The sequence below is a fragment of the Dermacentor variabilis genome, chromosome 2 (assembly GCF_050947875.1).
Source record: "Dermacentor variabilis isolate Ectoservices chromosome 2, ASM5094787v1, whole genome shotgun sequence".
NCBI lineage: Eukaryota > Metazoa > Arthropoda > Arachnida > Ixodida > Ixodidae > Dermacentor > Dermacentor variabilis.
This window is the reverse complement of record NC_134569.1, coordinates 271,495,767-271,519,901: the sequence shown is the minus strand read 5'-3', so window position 1 is coordinate 271,519,901 and position 24,135 is coordinate 271,495,767. Positions and strand designations below refer to the sequence as shown.

At 47.9% G+C, this 24,135-nt stretch overlaps 1 protein-coding gene and 1 long non-coding RNA gene across 10 annotated transcripts in view; one reads left to right on the top strand and one right to left on the bottom strand.

The window, feature by feature from the left end:
- The window catches only part of LOC142571268 (uncharacterized), a 36,602-nt gene extending 24,112 nt beyond the window's left edge, over window positions 1–12,490 (bottom strand). The window contains exon 1 of the long non-coding RNA XR_012825828.1: window positions 12,395–12,490. This is a non-coding gene — a long non-coding RNA (uncharacterized LOC142571268). The remainder of the gene's footprint in view (window positions 1–12,394) is intronic.
- Window positions 1–24,135, top strand: part of gwl (serine/threonine-protein kinase greatwall) — a 619,920-nt gene that overhangs the window by 364,143 nt on the left and 231,642 nt on the right. The window lies entirely within an intron of this gene.

Here is a 24,135-nt window from a genome sequence, read left to right as displayed (position 1 = left end):
GGCTTCGACTTCTGCTTCGTCTATCTTGACAACATATTGATCTTTTCCTGCAACACCGACGAACACCACAAGTACCTTCGTCTGCTTTACCAATGCCTCGATGACCACAGCCTACTCGTCAATGTCCTAAAGAGCACGCTCGGCGCTTCAGTCATCAAATTCCTCGGCCATGAAGTCTCATCAGAGAGAACTCGACCCTTACCTCAACGCATCTCACACATGCAAAATTACACTCAACCAACCCCCGCTAAAGACCTTCGCCGTTTCCTCGGCATGCTGAACTTTTACAGGCGTTTCTTGCCACACACAGCCGACTACCAGGCTCCCCTCCATGATGCCTTGGCTGGTCTACGAGGAAACCAACCCGTCACGTGGACACCGGCTTTAACGGAACTTTTCGAACAATGCAAAGCTGCTCTCTGCACCACCACACTTCTCTCCCATCCTGTGCTAGACGCTCCCTTGGGGCTTTTCACGGACGCCTCTAGCATCGCGGTAGGCACCGCCCTTATGCAGCGCGTAGACAACACCTGGCATCCCTTGTGTTCTTCTCCAAGAAACTCTCAGCTCGCAAAACGACCCCTTCTGCGGCCAGTCGCACCGACGAAACCACAACCCCCGCCCCGTCGCCAGATTACTACAGAGAACTTCTGGCAATATACGAAGCAGTTCAGCACTTCCGCCACATTCTCGAAGCACAGCACTGCACTGTCTACACCGACCATAAGCCTCTGACCTCGCCTTCTCTCAACGCCGCGACAAACTCTCGCCGGTCCAGCAGAACCTGCTCTCGTTCATTGCCCAGTTTACCACCGACATCCAACGTGTCAGCGGGAAGGACAACGTGGTCGCTGATGCGCTTTCACGTGTGTCGCCCTTCGCAGATAACAGTGGATGTCCTCGCCGAGGCTCAGACCACAGACGCTGAACTGCAAGAGCTTCTTAAGGGCGGGTCCTCACCACAGCTGCAGCAAGTCCCCATACCTGAATCGACAACGACTATCTACTTCGACATATCAACAGCACGAAGCAGGCCTTACGTGCCCCTTTCCCATCGCCGTGGCCTCTTCAACCAGCTACATATCTCGGCCATCCCAACATACGCGCCTCTACACGCCTCGTGGCCGACCGCTATGTCTGGCTCTCCATGCAGCGGGATTGCCGCACCTGGGCGCGCTCCTGCATTCAATGCCAGCGCGCTAAAGTCACCGGGCATGTCACTTCACCACTCGGCGCATTTCCCCAGACCTCTTGTCGGTTTCAACACATCCACCTTGATATCATAGGACCCTTGCCTCCAGCCGGACGCTATCGCTCACCGCCATCGATCGGTACACTCGATGGCCTGAGGCATGGCGCCTCGAGGGAATCACTGCGAAAGACGTCGCCTCGGCCTTCTTTGCCGGCTGGATTGTTCGCTTCGGGCCCCCTCGCCGCGTCACCACTGACAAAGGACAACAGTTCAAATCGCACCTTTTCCGGCTGCTCGGGCTGACCATCGGGTTCGAACGTTCGCGGACCACCAGCTACCACCCATGCGCCAACGGGATGATCGAGCATTTCCACCGACAGTTCAAAGCAGCCATCATGTGCCACCCGGACTCAACGTGGCCTGAAGCCATCCCAGCCGTCACCCTAGGTCTTTGCGCCACCTTCAAGCCCGACATTCAGGCTACACCTGTAGAGCTCGTCTATGGGGAACCCCTCCGTCTCCCAGGCGAATTTCTTGCTGCACCGCCATCCACCACTGTGACGTCAGATCCCACCGATTTCATTGCCCGGCTCCGACGCATCATCGCTGCCCTCTGCCCGTCACCTGCAGCTCACCACTGTAAGACCCGCCCCCTTCGTGTTCAAGGATCTGGCAACGTGCTCGCACACTTTTCTCCGCGACGGCACCGTCCGCCAGCCACCTTACAGTGGACCCTACCCAGTTCTCCGTTGTGACGACAAAATATTCGCCCTGCGCATTAAAGGGAACGCCGTCCGCGTCTCTATTGACCGGCTGAAGCCGGCCTACACTGATTCTGCCGAACCAGGGAATACCAGTGCACCCACAGACGTCTATCCACGACCGCCAACATCGCAGCCTGTTTCTGTCACTACACGCAGCGGACGTCGGGTACGCTGCCCAGATTTTTACAAGCCCTGAGGGCTCTCCACTCCGCGGGCGGGTGATGTGGCGACACACTGTGCGCATATTTCTGCGCACCCTCCGTCTTCCTATCATCTGGCCCAGCATAACACAGCTGCACGCTGGAGTGCGTGGCCGATAAAGCATAGCGCCACCGCCATGTCACCCGAGGTATACGTCACCGACGGTGGCTATAAAAACAGGCTGCCTGGCTGAGAAGAATCGTTTTCTACCTTCCGCTACTGAAACGAACGTTGCGTTGGTATGCCCGTCCGCTGCCATCGTTAGTCGATTAAAGAGTTGTTACGTTTTTATGTTGGGATTCGTCCTTCGGCAGACACGACATCCCACAATACAATTAAAGTTTAATACTTCTGTTGGGATACGATGTGCCAAGTCAGGCAATGAATGTGCTCAGAGGTTATGAAGTATGGTGCACAACAATGCCTTAAGCAAACATCTTCCCCTGTGTGTTCTGTGTACAGTGCAGTCCACTTATAACAGTACCACATATAACAATATATCGGTTATAACGATGAGTTGGCTTCAGAGTATTACAGGAGAACTTTTTGTTTGGCTAGTTGGTGCATGTTACTGAAGTACTAAAGTGCCAAACAGACGACACGAAGAGGCACGGACGAGCGCTTAACTTGTGCATTACGGCTATGAGAAAAAAAACTCGTATATAACGATATGTTATTCACTGCATATCGGATATAACGATTGAAATTCTGCCTTTTGGGCAGCGTTTTCTGTGCAAAATAATCATGAAATTTGCTTTGCTAAGTTACTCTTAACCGAGATGGGGTGAAAAGTTTTTTTGCTTACACAAGTTGGTATCTACTGTCATTACCACGTAGTGCATCCCATCAGCGAGCCTATTTCAAAAGTCACAGGGAATATCACAAGTGGGCGCAGTGTGCCAAAAGATGGTGCCAGCTGCTTCGCTTCCGCGTCACAGGTGAGTGTTCAGAGACAGAGGAAAAAAAGCAAAGCGAGAAGTGAACTATGCCTGCGCTCCCTTTCTACAATCTCCTCTCTTTCTCGGCGAGCGCAGAAATGTGCCACAGAAGCCACAGTGGGTGCGCCAAGAAGGCGGAAAGCTGTGTCGCTTGAGATTGTGGAGTTTTCACCCGTGCTCTTGGGACAAAGGAATGAAAACACAGTAGTGCAAACAATCACAAGGGCATTTATTGCACCTTTCGTAGACTAATGCGAGCGAATAACGAGTGAATATGTTCGCCTCATGCTGGACACCAACGCCTGGTCGTTCGCACGTACGGTGGCACGTTCGAACGACTGCTCACGAGATGGTCTTGCAGAAGCATGGATCAGCACATGTGTGGGATGTTCGCGCCACTTGCCGACCCCGAACCAAAAAGGAAAAGTCTTCTCCTTTCCGCACCCAAGTAACCCCACCATTAGGTGGCGTTAACAACGCAACACTCACGCCATCTCTCGTACTGTGCTTCAACCGTACCATTAAAACTTCTTTCTGGGCGAGCTGGTGCATACTTGACATAAAAATTGTAACAGCGCAAACACATGCAACCACAAAGTAACAAGGACGAGACACAAGCGCCGATGTGTCTTGTCCTTGTTATTTTGTGGCTGCATGTGTTTGCGCTGTTACAATTTTTATTTCAACCATACCAACTGCCGTCGACACCAGGCCATGCGGCAAAGCCGGATTACAGGCGACGGGAGCTATGCGAGAAAACAACATATCAGGGGACGCATAAGAGTCGCGCATCCTCACATCCCCCAAACCTTAAATCACTACATATTCCGGCTAAACATGTCACACGATCTAACATCAACGCGTGCTTCACAAACAAGATAGTAGATGCAAAAGTGGCCACGCCGAGGAAATGTCCACACGCTGTCCATAACATGCGAGCCGACACTGTCCTTGGGGTACACTGCTGGCGTCCACTGGTCACAGCAGCAGCTCTGCAGACTCGACGGCACGAATACAGGCCAGGACTCTGGAAACGGTGACGCAGTAGTCGGTACGAGCAAGTGTCGCTCGCGCCGACGCGCCCTGCTGGCGAGAGCTGCCGTAGCTGTTGGTGACCGCCGGCTCTTTTCTCTGCTGCCGAGGGTTGCAAGCTGGATGCAGGCAGCTGCTGAAGTAGCTGCGCCAAACTGGCCACAGCATTACCATTGCCCGGGGTGGCTCAATCGTAGTCCGGGGCAGCAGCACAGACGATGTTCAGGTGACAGCAAACCAGGGGTGACTCCGCTCACGCTGTGTACACTCAACGCACTCGGCAAACACTAAGGTAGTGCAAGGGAGAGGAATTCTGCATGCACATCACCCACGTGGTACGATGTTCCACTCAGCTAGCAAAAGATCGGGCGGCTACTTAGATGCTAAGTTCACGTGAATGAAGCTTGCTTCCTTGAGTCGAATGAGTAATTTCAATTCGTGAGAGGATAACTAGAATGAGGAAAGCAAAGTGCAGCACCTCAACGCCATGGTCCACCAGGTTGTGTCTCTCCACGTGCGACAGGCAGCTTCGTAAAGCTTTAAGCCTAAAGCGTCACTGCCCTCACAACAACCGGCATCCGGAAAACAACACCCAAAATGGGCGCAAAACAGGCAGCCACGAGGAGATGTCAGCTATGTTCAGTGGCCCTACTCCGCTCGGTGCACACAGCATCCGAGTTGACGGTGCCCACCGTCCCAGAAGGTGTCGGAGCACCCGGTGCCAGGCCGCAATACCAGTCAGCCCGTAGCGGCACCTATGGCCTGCGGCACCCATGGCACGCGGCCACCCGGCTTCCAGAGCTGCGACTTCATCATAGTCAAAGAGATAGAAGAAGCTGTTTACATAAGAAATTCGGACCACCCACGAGGCTTCTGTACTCACTCGCTTCAGGCTTGCCAATGTTCCACGGGCGCTAAGCCTCGCTCTCCCAGGATGTAGACTATGTGGCTCTCGTACTGACAAATGTTATTAAAAAAAAACACTTGCAAAAAGGCTTAGCATGTTGGCAAGTTCAAACACACTACAGCCACTGTTGCCTTGCTCAAGAAAGCACGCTGCCAACGCTAGCGATCAATATCCACGCTAGCCCTATGCTTCGGTTCAAACAAAGGTCTTAAACGAAGCAAGCAGTTAAAACTAAAAGCATATTTATCAGCAGCAAACAGAGACGGAAGGGAGACAACACCACAATGCGCTAACTTCAACAACTTGATATTCAGGAAATACACTAACCCATGCACAGTGGCGCCACCTTATCCAAATCTTACCCATCCAAAAAAGCCATTTCCTTATCTAACAGGTCGATTGAAGGGGCACTAACACACGTGTCTCTATTCCGCCACATAGCCTGAGCTTCAGTGACCTCTCGCACGTCTTTATCTTTGTGCTTCGCAAGAACCCGGCAGGATTCATACACCGGTGCACAGCCGCATTCTTGACAGTGGGTTGACAGATGACCGTATTGCTTATTTTTCACAGTTTGGCAATGTTCCCGTAATCGGTCATTAAGACATCTCCCTGTCTGTCTGATGTATTTTTTCCCACAGGACAGTGGAAGCTCATATACAACAGTCTCTACGCATCCCACTGGCGCTTTTCGGTGATTCGTAGAGCATCCGGCAGCTGGCTTACGGTACGGGTCCGTCAATCGACATATTTTTGCCAGCTTTTCTGGTGCGGAAAAGACCACTTTTGTGTCCACCCGGCTAGCCATTTTCTTAAGTTTATGTGCCTTTCTATGCAGGTAGGGCACTACCGCTACCTTCCTTCTACGTTCCGTCCCTTGATTTGCAGTGTCCTGAATTGTGCTATCTGACCTGCACCTCTTTAGCAGCCCCTCGACGACCGAAACTTGCACTGATTCCGGAAGCCCTGCTGCTGATAACCTTCCCGATTGATCCATAAGGCTCGTATAGATCTTGTGGTGGCAAGACTTCTTTAGGGCATTTCCAAAGCATAAGTTGGCAATGCTCCTCTTGACAAGCTTCGAGTGGGCTGACCTATACGATAACAGGGGCTTATTAGCTCTAGGTTTATACTCCCAATACGTGTGCCGTTCCATGAACTCGAGCTGAATATCTCGGAAACGCAGCACGTTATCGGTGGGCTCTTCAACCGTGAGAGTAAGTAGGCTAAGGTCTGCAGAAAAAACTTCGTAAAGCTTGCCTACTGTAATATGTGCATCTGGTTCAAAAAGGACGAGATAGTCGTCAACGTATCTGACAACTTTAACCACCCTGTGCTCCGACAAGGTACGGGACAAGTTTTTGTTATGGTGAGCTACAAAAATGTCTCTTAGTATAGGCGCCAAACATGAACCGATGCAAACCCCTTGCTTTTGAATTAATATGTCGTCATTCCATGCTGCATATGTAGAGTGAAGGTAGCAACTAAGCATATCTAAAAAGCCCTGAACGGACAAACCAGCTGCATTTTGAAATGAAACCACGCCATACTCGTCTATGCACTCTTTTACGCAAGTTTTAGTTTCTTTTGAGGCAAGGAGTAGTACAAGTCCTTTATTTCAAAGGAGCAAGCTGATAAGCTTTTGTCAGAATTTTCTTTCAGAAAATCTACGATTTCTGCAGAGCTCTGAACCAAAAATGGGTCGTCAATATTAAGAATTCTGAGCTTTTCTTACAAGAAAAGAGCGAACTTTTTCTGTTTCTGTTTTTCTGACCCTGTTTCTGAACCTTTTACCCTTAATGGGTAAACGGGTTTGTGTGTCTTCGCACTAAACATAATTTGAAGGCAACCAGACTTTGCGTTGTCAACTTCACGAACCAACTGACTAAGGTCTGCCTTCTTACAAAGACTCTTTGCTTCTAGCTTGATTTTTCTAAGAGATACATTACTACACTGGTCGAACACAGAGGCAATCGCAGAGCAGGCTTCCGTATTAAAATCACCTTCCTTGAGGACAACAAAGCCACCTTCCTTGTCCGCTGGCAAAACACGCAGTCTGTTCTGCCTCAAAAACGAAGTTGCGCGCTTAACCGGTACACGTGAGACCATCGGTTTGTTGCGCAAGACCATATCGACCCCTTCAGAGATACATCGGTTCACTTCACCTTGTGGGGCGCACGTTGAAATCCTTCGCACAATGCTTAGAAGCTCCGGCACATTCAACCTTGGTTCTACGGCGAACTTGGGGCCAAGTTTAAGAACACCTTCAACGTAGTCTGGAAGACTAACCTCGCCAAAGGTTCTGATGCCACAAGGTCGGGTAGGTCATCGCGGCAATCGAGGGTTTTGTGATCGCGATGATTAGCACGCAATGCAGTGCGATCGCTTGGTTCAAAAAGAGCAAATTGAAAGGCCAAGCGTCGAGGGAAGGCACGTGTGGCAGGAAGGAGAGGCAACAAGAGCAGGAATACTTTTAATCGGTACCTTTAGGTTATTAAGGGGGCTTAAGCATCGCTCACTCGCTTGCTCGTTCATCCATTTGGGATATTCGCTGACTTTGACAATCATAAGATTGAGTGCATGACAGATCGAGTGCATGACAGATCGAGTGACTACAGTGCTCAGCGATTGAGACGTGATAATCAGACCACATGCTCTCCGGTGCATTTTGCTTCACCAGTAATCACTGGGTGATTGCTGAGGGTTTGATTGTAGTCACACTGCATCACAAAGGCTCTCTTTTTCATATGATATAAAAGTGCATCAGCTCGGTATCCCCAGCCTCCACCAGTAGCGCAAAAGGTGCCAGCAGCCACGCACTCAGAGCATTGTGTTTCAATTGCTGAACAGTGCATATGGTGTTAATACATACAGTTTACAATACAGTTGAACCTCGATATAATGAACATGGACATAAGGTATCGGATATCAAGAAGTAGATGAAAATTTGGTTGATCATGCTTTATTTCAATGGAGTACTGCTATAACAAAATAAAAATAGGAATCCGACAAGGTGTCTGTTATAACAAAGCAGATTTTCTCACATTGCTCAAAGTATGTATTGTGGCAGCAAAAATGTCTATTACTGTGGTTCGCTAACCAACAATGTAATTGCCTGTATGTAATTATTTCTCTGTGTGTAATTTGCCATTCCCTTGTGTCATATCAGCTCAGCTAGCTGCCAACAGGCCACCAAAATCTGCTGGAGGCTTGTTTCTTTCACATAGTCCTGATCGCAATTTTTTTTCCACCAATACTTGTGTATCATCAGCAGCAGCAGCCTCGCCGCCGCCGCCGTACCTATTTTATGTCCACTGCAGGACGAAGGCCTTTCCCTGCGATCTCCAATTAGCCTTGTGTTGTGCCAACCAATGTAATGCACAGGTTATAACCGTTGGACCATCACGATTACAGAATGGGTACCAAGAGAGGGGAAAGGCAATCGAGGACGACAGAAGACTAGGTGGAGTGATGAAATTAGAAAATTCGCAGGCGCTAGTTGGAATCGGTTGGCGCAGGACAGCGGTAATTGGAGATCGCAGGGAGAGGCCTTTGTCCTGCAGTGGACATAAAACAGGATTATGATGATGATGATAATGATGCGCCAACCAATTCTAACAAGCGCTGCGAATTTCCTAATTTCATCACCCCACCTAGTCTTCTGCTGTCCTTGATTGCACTTCCCTTGTCTTGGCACTCATTCTGTAACCCTAATGGTCCAACGGTGGTCGAACCTGCGCATTACATGACCTGCCCAGCTCCATCTTTTTTCTCTTAATGTCAATTAGAATATCGGTTATACCCGTTTGCTCTCTGATCCAAACTGCTCTCTTTATATCTCTTAATGCTATGCCTAGCATTCTTCATTCCATCGCTCTTTGCGGGGTTCTTAACTTGTTCTCAAGCTTATTTGTCCGTCTCCAAGTATCTGCCCCATATGTCAGCACTGGTAAAATGCAATGATTGTACACTTTCCTTTTCAATGATAATGGTAAGCTTTGAGTCAGGAGCAGTCAATGTCTGCCGTAGGCAACCCAACCCATTTTTATTCTTCTATGAATTTCCTTCTCATGATCGGGGTTTCCTGTGACGAATTGACCTAGGTAAATGTACTCCTTCACCCACTCTATGGGCTGACTGGCGTTCCTGAATTCTTGTTCTCTTGACAGGCTATTCAACATTATCTTTGTCTTCTGCATATTATTCTTCAACCCATATTATTCTTCAAGATATTCACTGTCGATCCTTACTTGTAAGCCTTCCCAGTTTAATGGCTTGAATACTTAATACTTCTTTCAAGCACGCAGTGAATAGCATTGGAGAGATTATGTCTCCTTGTCTGACCCCTTTTTTTATAGGTATCCTCTTACTTGTGTAGGGTTAGGTTGGTTGTGGAATCTCTGTAGATATTCTCAAAGGTATTTATGCAAGCGGTCTGTACTCCTTGATTACGTGATGCCTCTATGACTGCTGGTATCTCTACTGAATCAAATGCTTTTTTGTAATCGATGAAGTCCATATAGAGAAGTTTATTGCACTCTGCATATTTCTCAATTACCTGATTAATGGCATGGATCTGATCCACTGCAGAGTATCCCTTCTTGAAGTCATCCTGTTCCCTTGATTGACTAAAGTCCAGTATTGCCCTTATTCTATGCGAGATTATTTTGGTGAATATTTTATGTAATACTGGGAGTAAGCTAATGGGCCTATAGTTTTTCTATTCTTTAACATCTCCCTTTTTGTGGATTAGTATAATGTTTGCATTCTTCCAGTTTTCTGGGATGCTTGAAGTAGACTGACACTTCGTATAGAGAGCTGCCAGTTTTCCAAGCCTTATGTCTCCTCCATCTTTGATTAAATCTACTGTTATTTCATCTTCTCCTGCCGATTTTCGCCGTTTCATACCTTGCAAGGCCCTCCTGACCTCATCGCTAGTTATAGGAGGAGTCTCTGCAACCAGTTCATTACTGCTCCGAATGGAAGTATCGTGGCTCCTCTAGATACTGTACAAATCAGTATAGAATTCTTCTGCTGCTTTTACTATACCTCTGAGATATCTGATGATATTACCCTGCTTATCTTTCAGTGTATACATCTTTGTTTGTCCTATGCCAAGTTTCCTTCTCACTGATTTCAGGCTGCGTCCATATTTTATGGCTTCTTCAGTCTTTCTCACATTGTAGTTTCGAATATCACTTATTTTCGCCTTGTTGATCAGTTTTGACAGTTCCGCTTATTCTATCCTCTCTCTTGAGTTAAACATTTTCATTCTTTGTCGTATCTTTATTAGTCCTTTGTTACTTGGGAGAGCTTGCCTACTGGTTGCCTTGGTGCCTTGCCTCCCACTTCAATTGGTGCCTCTGAAACCAGTCTAGTTACGGTTTCATTCATTACCTCTATGTCATCTTCATCTCCCTGTTCTAAGGCTGCATATTTGTTGGTGAGTACTAGCCTGAATTTGTCTGCTTTTACCCTTGCTGCCTCTAGGTTGACCTGTTTCTTCTTGATCAATTTTACTCTTTCTCTCCTTAAATTGAGGTGAATCCTAGCCCTCACTAATCTATGATCACTTCACTTTCGGCTACCTATCACTTTTACATCCTGCACTATGCAGGGATCGGCAGAAAATATTGTCACGTGGCGGTGACGTTTAAGAACACAGTAGCTATACTGTGAAAGACAAAACTAACTTTTATTGGGCGAACCTGTGCCCACAAAAACAGGCTACAACGATAGCGGCGAACACGGTCGGCAGTCGTTGAAAATCTGATCAGCGAGTGGGTCAAGCACGTCAGCTTTTATACAACAGTCATCGAATGTTCCAGAGTAATCGCTCAGACCCGCGTGCCTTCCACAATGTTCTACATTATTCGCGTCCCGCACACACGCGATCAGATTACACAAGGTTCGGTCACAGACAGTGGATGGAAGCATCGATAACATTCCAGAAACTTCCGATAAATGCAGGCGCGTCCTCTGCTGTGTGATAAAATTTGTTAGGCAGTGAAACGTGTCGCCCGATAAAGACAAACAATACACATGTCAATATGAAATCAATTTCATTTTTCAGGTCCACTTTCGGCTGCTAGGCTTCCTGAAAAAGGTATTCATTATTCGAAGCTTATTTCTTTCCACGAATTCTATCCACATCTTTCCTCTAGCATTCCTCGAATCGACGCCGTAGTTGCCAATTCCATGCTCCCCAGCCTGCTTTTTCCCCACTTTTGCATTGAAGTTGCCCATTAGTACAGTGTGGTATAGTGTCTCCCCCTGCCAGATCTCCGTGTTATCATACATTTATGTTTTGTAGTAGTCCAGCTAGATGGTGCAACGCCCCCCCCCCCCCCCCCCCCGCAGGGGCATCTGCGCAAGCAGGCGTTTGGTGTGTTGTGACACCACATACCCGAGCACACGAGAGTTGGACCCTCCAGCGTGTAGCCGTGCGCGGCTTAGCCGTGTCTTGGGAAAAGGGGATCCTGGGGGTTAAGCCGATGCTGGGTGCTCGGACCTTTAAGGCCCCCCGGCGGAGGCAACACACCTCTTCGGCCTCGGCTTCACATAGACGGCACCTCCAGACTGACCCACCTGGAGGAAATCGGCAGTAGCCTTTTCCTGTCTCTCTCTTCCTACAACCTTCGTCTTTCCCTTACTTTCCACCTTTTCTGTCTCCTTCTCTCTTCTACTTACTTCCTTCTTCTTGGCGGCAAAGGTTAACCTTGTGTGAGTAGCCAACCTTGGTTATGTCATATTGGGTTATAGTGGCAACGTACAGCTGGCGTTTGCAGGCCCTGTTTTTCAGGCCCTGCAGCGTCCCCTTGTTGGACTCCATGGTGGGTGGGTGGCTGGCGTTGCTGCCGAAAACTACACGTCCACTCATGGCTACTTCTTTCCCTCCACTACCTGATCGCCCTCAGAAAAGAGGGCGCACCGATGAAGTCTTCCAATTTTTTGGCTGCCAAAAAGAATCCTTCCCGCGTTTCCATGTCATCCACTCTGCAAAACCAGATAAACCAGTAAGAACTATCTCACCCTTCCTTGTTTCGAAGTCGCTGACTGAAGCCTTTGGTCCTGGATATAAGGCGTCGAGGATGTCAAGCGGTGATCTCCTCTTGGAGCTCCGCGATCAAAAACAATATGAAAAATTGTCAACACTAGTGTCATTTGGGGAAACCCAAATAATTATAACCCCGCACCGCACGATGAACACCACCCGTGGTGTTGTCTCTGACGATGACTTAATGGAGCTCACTGAGACCGAACTCTTGGAGGGCTTCAGTGACCAGAATGTTATCAATGTTAAACGAATTAAGATGAGGAGAGATGGAAAAGAGATCAAGACGAAACACCTGATACTCACTTTCGGCTCAAGTGTCCTTCCCGAGTCCATCGAGGCTGGTTATATCAAACTTCGTGTTCGGCCATACGTTCCCAATCCTCTCAGATGCTTTAAGTGCCAACGTTTCGGCCACAGTTCACAGAACTGTCGAGGCCGGCTGACTTGTGCCAAGTGCAGTGACAACGAACATTCCTCCGAAACGTGCCAAAACACTCCAAATTGTGTCAACTGTGATGGCGAGCATGCCGCATACTCGCGCGCCTGCCCGTCCTGGAAAAGAGAAAAAGAGATTGTGACAATCAAAGTCAAAGAAAACATAACTTTCAAAGAGGCACGTAGGCGGGTGTCATGCCTGTTTAAGAGCAGCTTTGCCGATGTGGCGCGTAAGTGGGCAGCGTCACAACGGCCTCCGGCGGCTGTCCGACCCACAGGCAGTGAGTCGGCAGTTACGCCATCTGCCCCCGCGGTGGTTGCAGCTAGCGCTGCTCCGTCAACACAGCAAGGGGGACCATCGACCCCGAAGGTGGGCGCAGCCGAGGCTGCCCCAACCTCCCCGGCCCCTTCCAGCGCTGGCAACAGCCGGCGCAGCCAAATCCCACAGGGTGCCCCATTGACCTCCGGGCTGGTGGGCACAGGGGTCTTGCCCTCCAAGGCAGGACTCTCCCTTGTAACTTCTCGCTCGCAAGAGCACGTGTCCGGCGCCTCACAAGAGGCAGTGGACACTACACCTGTCCTCAAGGCGCACCAAACGCCTAAGGAGCGTCGAGGCTCCCTCGAACACTCCAGAAAGGGCAGAAACCCCGTTACAGGGCCTCGAAAGAGCTCTGTAACGTAAGGCATCACCTCCCTTTCCATACACACAGCACTTATTTACTTCCAATATGGCTACACAAATAATTCAATGGAATGTCAGAGGTCTTCTTAGGAACTAAGTATGGACAGCTGGGCTAGTTGGTTATGATTAGCATTATGAAACATAGTTCCAGCGCACATTTGGACACGGACGAGGAGAGAAAGACAACACGAACGCCAGACTTCAAATGAATTTTATTCATGGAAAACAGGGCTTTTATGTACACAGGGGGAGGGGGACTGCTAGTGCGCAGGACCACTCAAAAATGTTTCCTTGGTCTAGGCAAAGGTCATCAGGGGTGTCAAAACAAAAATAAAAGAAAAGCTTTTCCCTCTCTTTTTTACATCACTCAGTACAATCTTGTTCATCTCCCGCCCTACCTAGCTGATTCGACACACCCGTTTGCCCTGAGATAATCAATTTCTTTTGTCCCGAATGCAACAGAAGGAGCACTGACGCAGTAATCTTTTTCATTGTGGATACAAAACGCTTCAAATATTTCCCAGTGTTTCTGATTGCTATATTTGCGCAACACGCGTGTTCGTTCGAAAAACGCCTTGCATGCTGGCTTGTGCCAGCAACGGCTAGAATGTGGTCGGCTAAATGACCAGCGCCACTTAGTGATGTAGCATTCCTGCGATGCTCTAGCAAGCGTTCATTCAGACAGCGCCCGGTTTGGCCAATATAGCATTTCCCACAGGCGAGGGGAATACTGTACACAACGCCGACGTCACATTCAACGAGGGCTTTGGTGTGCTTTATTTTGCAAGCTGGCTTCTTCTGGGATTCGTTTACTAGGCGACACATTCGTCCCAGCTTTTCCGGTGCTGAGAACACAATACGCACCCCGCACCTGTCGCCAACCTTCTTGAGGCGGTGGGAAACCTGGTGCCAATAGGGCACTACGACAGGGCGCTTTTGCGGGCGTGCGTCTTTTTTCAACCTGCGCCTCCCTCCAGCCTTTGCCTCAGAAACTGATCAGAAACTTACACTACTCACGCTTTTCAACGCTATTTGGGCTACGGGATACCTCCCATCCACATGGAAACAAGCGATTGTGGTTCCTGTTCTTAAGCAGGGTAAAGACCCTTCCTTGGCGGCAAGTTACCGTCCGATAGCTCTTACAAATTGTCTTTGTAAGCTTTTTGAAAAAATGGTTAACCACAGACTTGTACATTTCCTTGAACTCAACAATATCCTCGATTCCTTTCAGTGTGGCTTCAGAAAAGGGCGTTCCACAACCGATCACCTTGTGCGCATTGAGGGAAACATTCGCGACGCCTTTCTACATAAACAATATTTCTTATCGGTATTCCTCGATATGGAGAAGGCGTACGACACTACGTGGCGCTATGGAATCTTGAGAGACTTGTCGGGAATTGGCATCCGTGGCAATATGCTCGTCCTAATAGAAAGCTATTTGTCCAACCGTACACTTCGCGTGAAAGTCGGCAATGTATTGTCGCGACCTTTTATACAGGAAACTGGTGTACCTCAAGGAGGTGTACTTAGCTGCACACTCTTCGTGAAAATGAACACCCTTCCTGCTTCATTACCGCCAGCCATTTTTTATTCTGTTTACGTAGACGACATACAGATAGGTTTCAAATCCTGCAACCTTACAGTATGTGAGAGGCAAATTCAACAGGGCTTGAACAAAGTGTCCAAATGGGCAGAAGAAAACGGATTTAAAGTTAACCCCAACAAAAGTTCATGTGTGCTTTTCACAAGAAAGAGAGGCCTCATTGCAGAACCCAGTATCGAAATGTATGGTCAGCGAATTCCTGTGAACAAAGAACACAAGTTCTTAGGCATCATACTTGATTCGAAATTAACTTTTATTCCACACATAAAGTACCTGAAGGTCAAATGCTTGAAAACAATGAACTTACTTAAAGTGTTATCCCACACAACATGGGGCAGCGACAGGAAATGTTTAATGAATCTTTACAAGAGCCTCATCCGATCACGGTTGGACTACGGTGCCGTGATCTATCATTCTGCAGCCCCGAGCGCGCTAAAGATGCTAGATCCGGTCCACCATCTAGGAATCCGACTGGCCACTGGAGCTTTCAGAACAAGTCCTATTAAAAGCTTATATGCAGAATCAAATGAGTGGTCACTTCATCTGCAGAGAACATACATCAGCCAAACATATTTTTTGAAAGTCCAATCTAATCCTCAACATCCGTGTCTTAATACCATTAACGATACGACATATGCTACACTCTTTCATAATCGTCCCTCCGTAAGACAGCCTTTCTCGCTGCGGGTGAGGGAGCTTAGTGATGAAATGCGTGTCCCAATCCTCGAGCTTTGCCCAATGCACCCAGCCAAGCTGCTGCCTCCTTGGGAGTGGCAGCTGATACAATGCGATATATCCTTCATGCAAGTTACAAAACACGCTCCAGAGATTGAAATCCAAATGCATTTCCGGGAACTCCAGCACAAATACTCCTGCACGGAGTTCTACACAGACTCATCGAAGTCACACGACGGGGTGTCCTATGCAGCCGTCGGTCCATCCTTCTCGGAAACCGATGTACTGCATCCGGAAACTAGTATCTTTACGGCTGAGGCAGCTAAAAATTCCGTCCTAGCTTCTACCAGGCCCCGCACACTCTTAAGTTCAACAACTGGCCACAGAGGGCGAAAAATCAATCGAGGCGCGTTTCAGCGTAAGCGCGCAAGTGGAGCTACTGTAATTTGTTCGAATACTTTAATTTGTGCTTTCTCTGCTAGGGGCGCTGAACATGCTGAATTTTTTAATTTACACAAACCATTGACATGAACAATCGAGGTGTTTAAGGATGTGTTTTTTACCTCAGGCAAGTAGGCCGTTGATTTTGTTTTAATTTGATTGTTGAAGCTGCTTTTTAGTCATAGCGTCAAGGTTTTTGTACTTAATTAACCACTGACAGCCGAAAGCCTATTGGTATCGATGTGTTTCCTGGCCGTTGGCGTTCGAATACTACGGCGGTAAAACATTTTCGAAAGCATGCTGGTTTCGTCTGCGAGTCATTACACAGACTTGCTGTAAAGAGGTCTACTCTTGGCAAAAAATAGTGCCTCATTTTGTTTAGGCGTTGATTATCATTATGAATGTGGCGGAGGTTGACGGAATACGCTTGAAGGTACGTTTTTATGCCGTTGATCTCCATAACACCGTAAGTACGCAAACCGATGTCACAGAACACCCGATGCATCATTGTGTGTTCTCCGTCATCGCTTGTTTGCTGTATGCCTACTAATTCTTCACTTCTTCTTCAAGTGCTGCATCCTCCTTTTGTCCTTTTTCTCTTGTGCTTCACTTACAGTATGTCGTTCCGTCAACTGTAATGCGCATTTGCAAAACCAATATTTTTGGTAAGATGCAGTGGTTATCATAATTTCACTACACGTGTATTAAGCTGGCACATATGGTTCAGATACAGATACCTGTATGCGGACTTGCACGACGTTGATGCGGAGATTAGGATAATTATGACACCCGTAAGGAAGAGGCAGCTGACGGCCGTAAACTGTTGCGTTCTTTCCGCCAAATTACCCCGCCTGGTAGTGCTCTAAAGATGCTGTATAAAAGTGACACGCGGTGATAGGGAAATTATTATGTTTAGCAGCCAACTGTACGTTTTGTAGCTTAGGTCTTCTTTTTTGTGCGTTTGTGCTACCCTTATTAATGAGCCATTTCTTGACTATGTTCTTGACTATGTAACCGCGTTTGTGTGGATCCGTAGACGTGTGCTTTTTGTTGTACTTGTAAAATGCAAATAAAATATTTTCAAGCTTACTCAATCTTTGGTGTGTGCGTTTATTCCAGTCGAGGCCATCGTGCCACCTGGAAACCGCACTCTTTCAGCAGCCCTACACGAAATGCAAGAGCTGGAGCGCAGTGGCACAACTCGGGGTAACGGCGGCGTAATAAACGAAAAACCGCTCGGGATGCCCTTAAAAGTCAGTTCAGAGTGTGCCTTAACTCGATATGACTCAGTGCTACATGTATTCTGCTGCACCTTGATCATGCTCCCGCCAGTTTCGTTGCTGTGTGGCAAACGTAGCGCCTACATACATATGTAGGCACTACGTTTGCCACACAGCAACCTAACTGGCGGGAGCACGATCGATGCGCAGCAGCCAGAACCCAGTAGGTAAAGCGACCATACTGTGCAAAACCCCGTTTCCGTTTCCTGTTATACAGCGCCACCTGTGGTCACATACTTTAGTTCACGACGCCGCCGCTACGCTTATTTTCGTAGCACTGTGGAAGGTACAGTTTCCCTTCTTTAAGTTTGTATAGGTGTTCTGTGGCTAAGGCTTACGCACTGCTGTCGGTCGTAAAGCATATAAATAAATCAAAACTCCAGAAATCAGTTATATATACGGACTCCCTTAGTGTTGTGAAGGCCTTGATGTCTTTCTGTAGCCACAAAAATGCGGTAATTAATGAACTGTACTCCGTACTGTGTAAAGCATATATATCTAACCAACATGTGATTATATGCTGGGTGCCTGGACATAGGGGCATTGAGGGAAACGTACTAGCGGACCAGATGGCCACATCCATTTCATTGCATGCAGTTAGTCCTATTGCTTCGGTTCCTGTCACAGACCTGAAGCCTTTCTTAAGAAGAAAACTGCGAAACTACTGGCAACTCTTGTGGGACCTGGAAACAAATAATAAGCTGCATGTAATAAAGCCACAATTAGGTTTCTGGCCTTCTGTAACAAAATCACGCCGGACAGATGTTCTATTCTGTCGTCTAAGAATAGGACACACATTTGGCACACATAACTTTTTACTCATGGGAAACGAGCCTCCAACCTGTGGTAGATACGGGGAGAGGCTGACCGTCCTCCACGTCCTACTGGAGTGCCGGGAAGCCGAAGCTGAAAGAAAGAAACATTTTCTCTTAGCATACCGGCAGCACATCCCCCTCCATCCTGTTATGTTACTTGGTCCAGAACCACTCTTTGACACCAACGCAGTCCTAGGTTTTTTGAAAGGTGTTGTGTTGCACGTTATTAGCCCCACATGTTCGTAGCGCCTCCTCTCTTCAGAGGATGCCGCTATGATAATTATTTTGAATAGCACATGCCTCTAGGCCCTTGTGGTTCAAGGGCTCTGGCGAGGCAGTAGTGCTGTAAGCAATTTAACTTCTCGCATATTTTAAATAATTCATCATTCTTCTACGATAGATTTTAATGTTCATAGTATTCGTCGTTAGTCATTGCCATAATTTTATAGCACGTAGATTTTACGCACTTTACAGCACTATTTTTAGGCCCCTTTACAGCCAAGTCACATCTTCACAGAACTCATTATCATCACCGCGAAATCACTAACACTGTCTTGGCGCTCTTTGGCCATATCTGGCCCTTGTGCCACTAAACACTAGGGAGAAGGATTCCTGGAATTCGTGACCGCATTGAAGGAGAAGGCGGTATAGTGCAACTTCGGCACAACCTACAATGAGCGCGTCCGGGTCCAAATAATACATGGGGTAGCGAACGTCAGCGTTCGCGAAAAGTTACTAGCTCATGGCGAAACCTTGTCCCTGGACAAGGCAGAAGAAATTGGACGCTCTTGAGAAGCCTTGCATCGAGCGAACCGCGCGTTGGGCTCCGAAAATGTACAAAGAATTGAGGTATCTCAACTTGGTGTTCCGTCGACGGGCCAAGATGACCGACTTCTTCCGAGAAGCTGCCAAGATGACCGACTTCTTCCGAGAAGCCGCCAAGATGACCGACTTCTTCCGAGAAGCCACCAAGAGGGCCGACTTCTTCCGAGAGGCCGCCAAGAGGGCCGACTTCTTCCGAGAGGCCGCCAAGAGGGCCGACTTCTTCCGAGAGGGCGCCAAGAGTGCCGACTTCTTCCGAGAGGCCGCCAAGAGGGCCGACTTCTTCTGAGAGGCCGCCAAGAGGGCCGACTTCTTCCGAGAGGCCGCCAACAGGGCCGACTTCTTTCGAGAAGCCGCCAAGAGGGCCGACATTTCGCACATGGCTCCTCCGGGAACCGTGGTGCATGTGATCGGTGTGGCTGCAGAAACCATATCGTGTCTTACAGGAATTGTCCAGCAAGAAATCGGCGATGCAACGCCTGCCACACGTTGGGCCATTTCGCTTCGGTATGTCGAAAGACCCAAACAGCGGTGCAACACGTCTCTTCCGCAGAGACGCTGTCTTCATCAACTTTCGCAGGGCAGCCGTCCGCGTCTGTCTTGACGGTAAGCGCTTTTGAAACTAAAAAAGATTTGGAAGTTCCGGTCGTAGTTTACGGCGTCTCCATGCGACTGTTGATGGATACGGGAGTGTCTGTGTCATTCATGACGGCCGAAGATTTTAGAAATCACTTTGGTCGACAGCACAGGCTGTCACAAACAACAGTGGACTTGAGAAATTTCTCCAAGCAACGCATCGACATTCAAGGCCTGCTTCAAGCCACTGTCCAGTTTTTCCAAAGGTCATGCTCCGTCACGTTCCACGTAACGACTACAGGAACATCACTGCTGGGTTTAGACGCCATCCAACGCTTGGGCATACAGATCGACGGTATGGCGCTGACATGTCGTCTACCATCGCTTCCTTCAGTACAGAGCCCCAAAGGTGTGCCTCCGGGTTTTGATCACCTCTTCAGTGACGAGTTGGGTCTCATCAACAACTTTGTACACCGAATTCATCGGCAGCAAGATGCGAAACCAGTGTCTTCAAAGTTGCGCCGACTACCCAGTGCTCTCCATGACCAGGTAACAAATGAATTGCGACGTCTCGAGGACTGCAACGTCATCGAGCGCATCGAGGCTTCTGAGTGGGTGTCTCCACTCGTGGTGGTGCGCAAGAAGGATGGAACCATGCAGCTCTGTGTGGATCTACGGAAACAGGACAGTCTTGTGTCTCAAGTTCAAGAAAGGGTCTTGCAGAAACAGTGGCAGACTAAACAGTACCTAGACAAACGTAGAGGTGCTCAGGCAACTCGTATCAAGGTGGGAGACACCATCAGAATAAGATTTAACAGGAAAGGATTTTTAAAGTACAGTAAACCTTGTACAGTTAAAGCCCAGATAGGACCATCTATTTTTGTACTCAGTGATGGGAAGACGTGGCATGTGTCTAAGTTAACCCTAGTGATGAAGGATCCAGCAGGTAGTACATTGTGTACAAGTGATAGAGACTTTTTGTACTCATATTCAAATCTGGATAGTCATTCCAATGACTCGTCTGTAGTGACAGCGTCTTCTCATAGTTATAAGCATCAGCTAAGTAGTATGTCTGACTGTATCACTTCTGAGTCTGCACAGTCAGCAGTCGTCTCTGATTCCCTGGGGGAATCGGTAGCCTCCCAGAACTTGTTGGGACTTCGAGAGGAGCTTCCTGGGCAACCCTCTCCAGCTTTGAGTGACACCCACATTCAATTGTCCAACCCGGGGGAGGGAAATAGTAGTGGGATGACTGGGTCTTCGAAGTCGACCGATACGCGTCGCAACCCCCAAAGTTCTTCTGAGGTACGCACACGTCCTCATCGTGACAGAAAACAGCCTCCGTGGCTCGATGATTATGTTTCTTGAATGTAGAGCGTATTGCCATCTTCGAAATGCCACGGCCAGGGGCCTCACTGTGACATTTAGGATACAGTTCACATGTTTCGTTCACACAGGTATAAAATGTGTTCCTTGTTGCGGTGCAGCAAGTCTTGTGCCGTGTTCCTTGTCGGATTTTGTTTTGACTGACTGCCTGTGTTTTGGTACCTTGTGTGCGACTGGTGCACGTGTGTGTGAACGTGGGGGGGGAATGAACTGAGTTTGTCTTTAGACTTAAGTGCGCGTCTTGTGTGCGCGTTTCACTGTATGCTTACTTTGTTTCCAGGGGGGGGGGGGGGGATGATGTGGTATAGTGTCTCCCCCTGCCAGATCTCTGTGTTATCACACATTTATGTTTTGTAGTAGTCCAGCTAGATGGCGCACCCCCCTTCTGTCATGTGACGAGCTTGGACCAATCAGGAGGTGCCATCTGGCGAGTGGAGTCTTTTTTGATAATAAACGGCCGCTAGCCGGCTGAGTCCTAGTCCGGTTTTCATCAGGGGCAGTTAGCTCCGCGTCTCCCTCTCTGCGTCGGCGCTTGCCTGCCGCTGCCGACACAACATACAGTATACTGAGTTTGCACTTTTGTCATCGATAATTCAACATCTTCATAAAACTGATCTACTTCATCATCCTCGGGACTGTATGTTGGAGCGTAGGCTTGAACTATCTTTAATCTATACGTCTTATTAAGTTTGATTATGACTACTGCTACCCTCTCATTAATGCTGCAGAATTTATCAATGTTGCCTGCTATGTCCTTATGGATTAAGAATCCTTCTCTGTATTGCTTCTTATCAGGGTGACCTCTGTAGCAGAGGACATGGCTGTTATTCAGCAACGTTTAAGCCTCACCTGTTCTTCTAATCTCACTGAGGCCGTTGATATCCCAAGCAATGTCTGATAGTTCTTCAAAGAGTACTGCTAAGCTAGCCTCACTCGACAGAGTTCGGCAATGAAAGGTTCACAGGGTCAGTTTCCATTGGCGGCCTGTCCAGACCCAGAGATTCTTAGCACCCTCTGCTGTGTTACAGGTCTGACTGCCGCTGTGGTCAGGTGCGCTGCAGCTGCTGGTGACTGAGGGCCACGGTTTATTTGTTGAAGTCATTTGGGAGGGGGTGGCCATGTACTGCAACAGGGAGGCCAATTCCTGTTCTGGTGAGGGAGTGTCTTCGTTGAAGCTTAGTGGGCTTTCCTAATTTGGTTGTACCTGGATTAGTAAAGCACCACTCGCTCTCAACATCTTTTGGCGTTGTCAGACATCACTCAAAGCCTGCAGATATAGTGTAATTGAGGAGGTGAGATTAACGCTCACCGCCGTCAGATAAAAAAAAAGAAAGAGGATTCGAACTTCTGACTAAGGCAATCAAGCATTCGAAATAGCTTAGCCAGATAATCCTGTAGGCGGTGAGGCTATCTTCTTGTTCACAAGTGCAACCCAGAGGGCCCTACATGCCTAAAAACTTCTTTGATTTATCTGCTGTAGATGGGGTCCTTTGCTGATCACAATGGGTAACTCGATATAGAACGATTTCTAAAGGGTTCTGGCCCAGTAGTTCCACAATCACACATGCGCAGGTGGCCATGAATTCAGCTAGGCAAAAACTATGCAGCCGCCTCTGACTTGCGTTAAATATAATAATACCATGCACGATGCACTCGCTTCGAGTCAGTCTAAGTCACTTTCGTGCATCTCAAATGCTTGAAAACATGCTTGAATTTTCCGCGCAATAGTGGCTTTGCTTATCGCAGCAGGTGACACAGCATAGTATTCCTCAACGGTTCTAACATCATTGTTTCGAAGTCACCTGTACGCACCAAACAGCTCATGGTCTCGGCTGCCTGTCTCACAGATCGGAGAAGTCATTCCTAACGAGGTGGAACTGATATTGAATCGCCAACCAAGATTGATGCACCAAATGAGAGAAGGATGCCTTGGCAGAGACTTTTGCTCAAAGGGTGAATCCTCAGAGTGGGAAGATGGGCCGCTAACAATGGGCCGGAGCTGCACGTAAGAAAGGTGTCCTTGGAAGACGGCCTTGCCCTATGGTTTGAATGCACCTATACGTCGCCTCCTTTAAGCTATAGCACATGAGTCTGCGATCAGTTAGAGATTGTTTGTACACTTCGCGCAGGGAATCTATTAAAGTACCTTTTACCTCCGTGCTTGCCATGCTTTAGCAGTTACCCGTCGTGGTTGCCTAGTGGCTATGGTGTTGGGCTGCTAAGCACGAGGTCGCGGGATTGAATCCCGGCCACGGCGGCCGCATTTCGATGGAGGCAAAATGCAAAAACACCCATGTACTTAGATTTAGCTACACGTTAAAGAACCCCAGGTGGTCGAAATTTCTGAAGTCCCCCACTACGCCGTGCCTCATAATCAGAAAGTGGTTTTGGCACGTGAAACCCCATAATTTAATATTTAATTTACTTTAGCAGTTGCAAATGCATGCTCATGATCTACAGGAGTACAAATGAAAACCCGCAAAAACTAATATATGTGCGAATGTAGAGAAATAGATGGGTGTGAACTACGACCTTTTTTACTTGATGAAAATCTGTATTGTGAGCTTTGCTGCTGTTGTGGCTACATTATTTTTTCCTTATGATGTGCGTGATACTGTAAACTTTCTCATAATGTTTTCTCTCCCTTTTGCACGACAGTTTCTTTTTCTCTGCGACACAGAGCCCATACTACTGCTCGTGTTTAGAATAATAATAACATGCACGATGCGCTTGCTTTCATAGCGAAAAATGGCATCTCAGTAGGTACAATCTGCAGCATGTTTCAGAAGTTATTGCACCCCATTCCGTAAATGTTACATGCCCAAAAACTTCTTTGAGTTATCCGCTTTGCAGATCGCAGTGGGTAACTTGATGTAGAACAATTTTTAAACGGTTCTAGCCTCGTAGTTCCACAATCACACATGCACAGGCGGCCATGAATTCAGCTAGGCAAAAACGAAACAGCTGCCTGCAACTCGCGTTAAAGAAAATAATATTGTGCACGATGCGCTCGCTTCGAGTCGGTCTAAGTCAATTTCGTATATCTCGAATGCTTGAAAACATGCTTGAATTTACGCGCAATACGGGCTCTGCTGATCGCAGCAGGTCACACGGCGTAGTATTCCTCAATGGTTCTAATATTGTGGTTTCGGAGTCACCCATACGCATGTGGCCATGAACGCAGCTAGATGTGTGATCATTTTCGGTGAATTTGTGTATGCTTACAACAAATATCATATGTAACAAAGGTATTTTCATGGCTGATACAACTTCATTGTAAGGAGTTTTGGTGGTATACTATTATCATCAAAACAACAAAAGTACAAAAA